Source organism: Cyanistes caeruleus, chromosome Z (assembly GCF_971803275.1).
Source record: "Cyanistes caeruleus chromosome Z, bCyaCae1.hap1.1, whole genome shotgun sequence".
Lineage (NCBI taxonomy): Eukaryota > Metazoa > Chordata > Aves > Passeriformes > Paridae > Cyanistes > Cyanistes caeruleus.
The window spans coordinates 64,065,210-64,071,219 of record NC_141732.1 but is presented as its reverse complement, the minus strand read 5'-3'; positions in this window follow the sequence as shown (position 1 = coordinate 64,071,219).

Here is a 6,010-nt window from a genome sequence, read left to right as displayed (position 1 = left end):
AAGCTGTAAACTGATAAAACTTGCCCATTTCTGTGAAGAGAAGTTGAAGAGTCACTTGTAACCAAAACATTTAAAGGGAACCTGGCTTAGCATTGTTTAAAGGACCTCTGAGTGTTTTTTGCTTTGTCTCCCATCGTATGACTTGAGAGTTGTGGTCAGGCAACAGAGTTCTGCAATGGTTACATTTTCTGTAAAACAACTGTTCTGGCCCCATTCTTTGTAATAATTCACAGAGAAAGGTGATAAATGATGGCTGTTCTAGCATAGAACTGCAAACTATCATGAAAACATGGAGCCAACCACTCTGTAGAATGGTATTGAAATAAGTCGATGAAAAGTCAGGTTTACTATTTTTTATGAGAGGATGAGTGTTGGAAGGACCAAGTCTGCTGTAAAGGAAGAATAAAATTAGGAGGAATAAAAAGTTGGAGAGCAATATTTGCAGAAAGATACAATATTCAGTTTTGGTTTAAACTTTGTGATTCTTTAAATAAATATCTGCATGAAAATATTTCAGTGTGATTTTCAGCTGGAGGAAAATGCTGACAAGGGATGTTGGGGTGGGGAATGGAGTGCAGTCATCTGCCAGTGTATTTTATATTTGCACTCAAGTAATCTTACATGGAGAACCTGTTGAAAAGTCTTCTTCATTCAAGAGAATCCTGTTGTCCTGGTGGCACGTCACAGTAAGTGTTTTTAAAAGTTCTTTGCTGAACTGATTTTTAGCCTGAGAACAATGTAACAATGAACCTGAGATTCCATTTAGGTGATTCTACAACCTGTAGTTTGTGCTGAACTGGGGTCACAGTTTTTTTCTTATCTACTACCCCCAGGGTCATCTAAAGATGCTATTTGTATTGGAACTTAATTCAAGATTGTCAAAAGTTCTTGACAGACTAGTATTAAGAAATTACATCAAACCTTTCATTGAACAAACATGGATTTTTTTCAAGCTAAATTCAAGTTCTGTGTGATATCTAAAACAACATTGAAAACATGTGTTTTCTTTTAATGCCAGTTTGAGCACAAATTATGCCCAATTCTTGTCACTAAAGGAAAATATAAATCAGTGTGTTGGTTTTGCATGGCCTAGTTTTCGGTAGTGGGGGAGCCACAGAGGTGGCTTCTGTGAGAAGCTGCTGGAAACTTCCAACATACCCAGCAGATCCAATCCCTGACGGCTCTGAAGGTGGACATGCTGCTGGCCAAGGCTGAGCATATTAGAGGTGATGGTAACACCTCTGTGATGATAGAATTAAGAAGAAAATCAAAACAAAGTTGGAAACAACATGCAGACACCAAGGTCAGTGGAGAAGGAGGGGGAAGAGGTGCTCCAGGTGCCAGAGCACAGATTGTTCTGCAGGCCATGGTGAAGAAGACGGTGATGAAGCAGCCAGCTGTGCCCCTGCAGTGCATGGGGATCCACAGGGAATGCAGAGGTCTGCCTGCAGCCCATGGGAGGTTCCAGAGCAGGCAGATGCCTGGAGGAGGCTGTGATCCAGTGGGAGACCCAGTGAAGAGAGTGGCCCTGCTTCCAGGCTGGAGCAGCCTGGCCTTGGAGGACTGCACCCTGTGGAAGAGTGACCCATGCTGCAGCAGTTTTGGGAGTGCTGTGTGCCCATGGGAGTGACTCATAGTGCAGCAGTTTTGGGAGGACTGCTCTCATGAGAATGTATCCACACTGGAGAAGTTGACAGAGAACTGTCCCCCATGGGAGGGACCCCTCGGTGTAGTAGGGGAAGGAAAAGACTCTTCTCCCACAGCAGCAGAAGAAAATCCTTGGGTGATGAACTGACCAAAACCCCCATGCCCTGTCCCTTGCACTGTTTGTGGGAGGGAGGGGTCATGGGAAGGTATTCCTGAGGGCTTGCTTCCCACTGTCTTCTGATTTTGTTAGTAAAAAATTCACTTTGTACCTTTTAGCCAAGCCTGTTTCATGCTTGGAGTGTTTTCTCCAGGTTCTTAACTCATGAAGCCTTTGTTAATTTTTCTCTCTGATCTGCCCAGCCATAGTGGGGTAGGTGAGTGAGCAACTTTCTTGAGTGCCTGGCATTTGGCAAGCATCAAACCATAACAGTTGGTAATTTGCAGCCTTTGATCTGGATCTGTCCATGTGCTATGGACAAGTTGTAAAGAATCTGGAGGCAGTTGCTTTATTCCGCTAAGTTTTCACAGTATGCTTAACTTTTTGATTAAGGGCAGCATCGCAATTCAAAAATTATGGCCATAAGAATTGAAGGACTGTAAAAAAAGAGTTCTGTAAAACAGAAAGAAAATAGAATGTCTGCAAAACTAATAATAGGCTGCTTAAAATCCTCCAGAGTATTTTGGCAGATAGGAAAGCAGACCATAGTCTGCTGAAGACATAATAAACAGTGTATTCTGAGAACATCATTCATTGTTGATAATACTTACAGGAATTTACATTCACCTACAGATTAGCTTTAAAAATACCAAAGAATGGGCCCTTCTCTCTTCATTGACCTCAGTTAAAGAGCTGGGAACAAAAAGCAAGCTTGTGGAGTATTTCAGTGTGTTGGTTGGCTTTATGCAAAATCTGTTCCTCTAAAATAAAGTGTAAGGCTTCGATGTTAGGTACTAACAAAGTTTTTTTCTGTTAGCCAAGTTTAGTAATTTGAATGTGCTGTCCAGCAGTTCTAGGAATTCCCTGGTGACTCCAGAGGAGGATATTTGACATCTGTCACAACTTCAGTGACAGCATAAATGGACGTGTTTTGGTCAGATATGGATGTCTGTACATTGTCCTGTACTTCAGAAACTGTGAAAATACTACTCTGTTGTTGCAAATTTTACTTTTTTATGTGACTTGTATTGTGTGTGGTTACTGTCAGTCTTTGGTAATAACATTTCTTATAAACCCTGTTATTTGAGGGTTTTATGGTATGGTTGTTTCTGTGTCTTAACTCCACTAATAAGCAATAGCAGACTGAATCATTTGACTATGGAGTATGGACCAAGGACATGGGAATCTTGTATGTTAGCACATTATCTTCAAATTTATCAGATACTTTTATTTTTTCTAGATAGCTTAAGGAAAATGTTGAAATCAGTAGAACTAATTCTGGACAATAATTCAGTAGTGCTTGAAATATAAACATTAAATGTTTTTTATTTTATGCTGTTTATTTCAAAGTAACTATCTTGGTACAGTCTTTGGTACTTCTAAAGGCAATGAGTTTGGCTTTTATTTCTTTTTATTAAGCAGAAAAAATAATCTTGTGGAAGGACACTTACAGGAGCTACTTTGTATTCAAGACTGGGGGGGTTAATCTCTTTGTTCAAAGTTGATTAGACAAATTATTTGAGAGCCAGACTGCTGAAAATATCTTCCTCTTTATGTTTCTAAATAAACCTGACTTACCTGTCTGGAGAACCTGATACCCTTATATAAGTAAGAATGATAATTTGCTTTCTCACTGTAAATATACATGTTGCCTGCTGATACTGTCTTACAAAACTGTGGACAGTTGCCAGAGCGGCCAGGATGGCAGGAGTGCAGTGACCTTCCTGAAGAAGCGTCCTGAGAAGGATGGCTTTCAGAGGCACAGGCATGTCCCTTCCCTGGCCGGGCAAGCAGTGTCCGGCTTGGCAGCAGCTTCTCCCAAGCAACACAGGGAAGAAAGGATTGGAGCTCTGGCCAGTGATTCCACAGAGAAATTGGCCTTTATTAGACCAGGTCCCTCTGTGAAGGGAGCCAGCACAGAAACTCTCTCAGCTGGGCAAAACTGGGTTAGATATAGGGAAGGTGAGGGGCGGGGAGAAACCAGTAACCAATGGGATGCAGGCACAGGGGCGGAGAGTAAAGGGAAGAGCCAATGGTGAACCAGGGATTAACACAGGGTTGCAAAGGTCGCTGGGGAAGAAATTTTGCTCTCCTTAAAAACAGGGTCTGTGGATCATGGGTGAGGTCTCCAAGGGAGTACAGCAAAGTCCCTGTTGGCCTCCACAGACAGTGGCTGTAGTCAGCTAATTTCAGTGTTATATGAACTTGTCATTCTTTCTGCAGTGCAATATGATCAAACGGGATTTCCTTGCACAGTTTCTTTTTCCTCCTCCTTTAACCAAGTCAGCTTTTAAAATAGTTTTCAATACCCAATCCTTAAATATCTCCCAACTCTAAAGAATGCTATGCTTTGATCATCCTCCACTCTTCAAAATGAAATATGCATGATCATAGGAAATGGGATGGTTGTTGACAAAGACTTTGTGTCCTGGAAAGATGAATGATGTTTATGCTGGAAGAAGTTGACTCAACTTTGGCCACTTACTGCTTTTCCCTTTACTACTAGTAGCACGGAGATGAAAACAGGCAGATGATTTCTCAATAATTCTTTCTCAATAATTCTTTGTCATCATCAACTCTGCCCCTCCACTCCTGCTGCTTAAAAATGCTGGGGTTTCTTCCTTTAGGATCATTACAATGTATCAGTTGAAACTGAATCTATTCCTGTAGCAGTATTTTGTGGGCTTCTTGGTCTAAATATGCCAGTCAAATTAAATTATATTGAATACCTGTGTTTCCTTAAGAGGTTCTGTAATTCAGTAAAACATATAAGGTCATATGCAGCATACACAAATGTACTAAGCAAAGAAATATTCTTCACCAGAAGAAACTAATTTCTGAGCTTGCAATATAAACTTTTTCTAGTAGTTGATTAGCTCATTTAGAGATCACTTCTAGAAATTAAAATACTTGCTTTATTCACGTTTCCTGTCTAGAGTGGTGTAATCCACCCTCTCTAAACCACTTTAGGAATTTTTGTGCATGTAGACTAAAAGTACAATATATATGATTTAGGAATACAAAGCAGTGGTTTATTAGAAGGTGTAGATAACTGACAGCATGTTAGTCTAGACTAAATGCTAGTGTACCCTTCATAAATAATCTGACAATTTATGAGGAAAAACCTGACCTCAGACCACAGCAAAAAAAATGCCCAGATTAACCAAGTGAAGACATGGTGTCCTGACTCCTTGGAAGGTACAATTGTGGGTAGCCAGGTAGGAAAGAGAGGAGCTCGAATCATTCTATGAATCCTTTATAGGAATTTTAGAGACTTAAAAGCAAGTAACGTGTCTAAAACATTTTCTAAGCTGTTTTTCTTGTTCCAGATATCTGGTGCCCTAGTCAGTACCTGCAGTGTCTCAAATTCAAGTTGGTCAAGCCTTGTACTGTAACTCCTCCCCAAGCTATGGATATTTCATTTTATAAAAAATAGTTATACTTCCATATTGTATTCTTCAGTCACCAAGATCTACCTCGGATTTGCAGGTGAAAGATTCATTAGTGAAATGTTTTACCTCTCACTATTTTTGACTCTGAAAAGTTTCACCAAGCACGTAGTGTTGCCTACCTGTAATAAAACCTTTGGCATAGTTTCCCCCAGCATTCTCATGGAAGACCTGGCAGCAGGATTTGGATTGAGCAGGTGGGTAAAAACTTTCAGGATGTCCAGGCCTTGAGAGTGGTGGTGAGTGGAGTAAATATCCAGCTGGTGGCTGGTCATGGGTGGGTTCCTGTGGGCTCAGTACTGGGAGCACCTCTGTTTAATATATTTATTAATGACCTGGATGAGGGAATGGAGTGGACCCCCCGTCAGTTCATAGGTGGAACCAAACCATATGGGACTGTTGATCTGGAGGTCAGGAAGTCCCTGCAGAGGGCTCAGGACAGGCTGGATCAATGGGCTGAGGCCAGTGGTGTGAGGTTCAACAAGGCCCAGTGCTGGCTCCTGCCCTTGGGTCACAACAACCCCAGGCAGTGCCACAGGCTGGGGCAGAGTGGCTGGAAAGGACCTGGGGGTGCTGGTGGCAGCAGCTGAACATGAGCCAGGCTGTGCCCAGGTAGCCAAGAAGGCCAATGGCATCCTGGCCTGGCTCAGCAATAGTGTGGCCAGCAGGAGCAGGGCAGGGATTGTCCCCCTGTCCTGGGCACTGGTGAGGCCACACCTGGAGTGCTGTGTCCAGTTCTGGGCCCTGACTGCAGGAA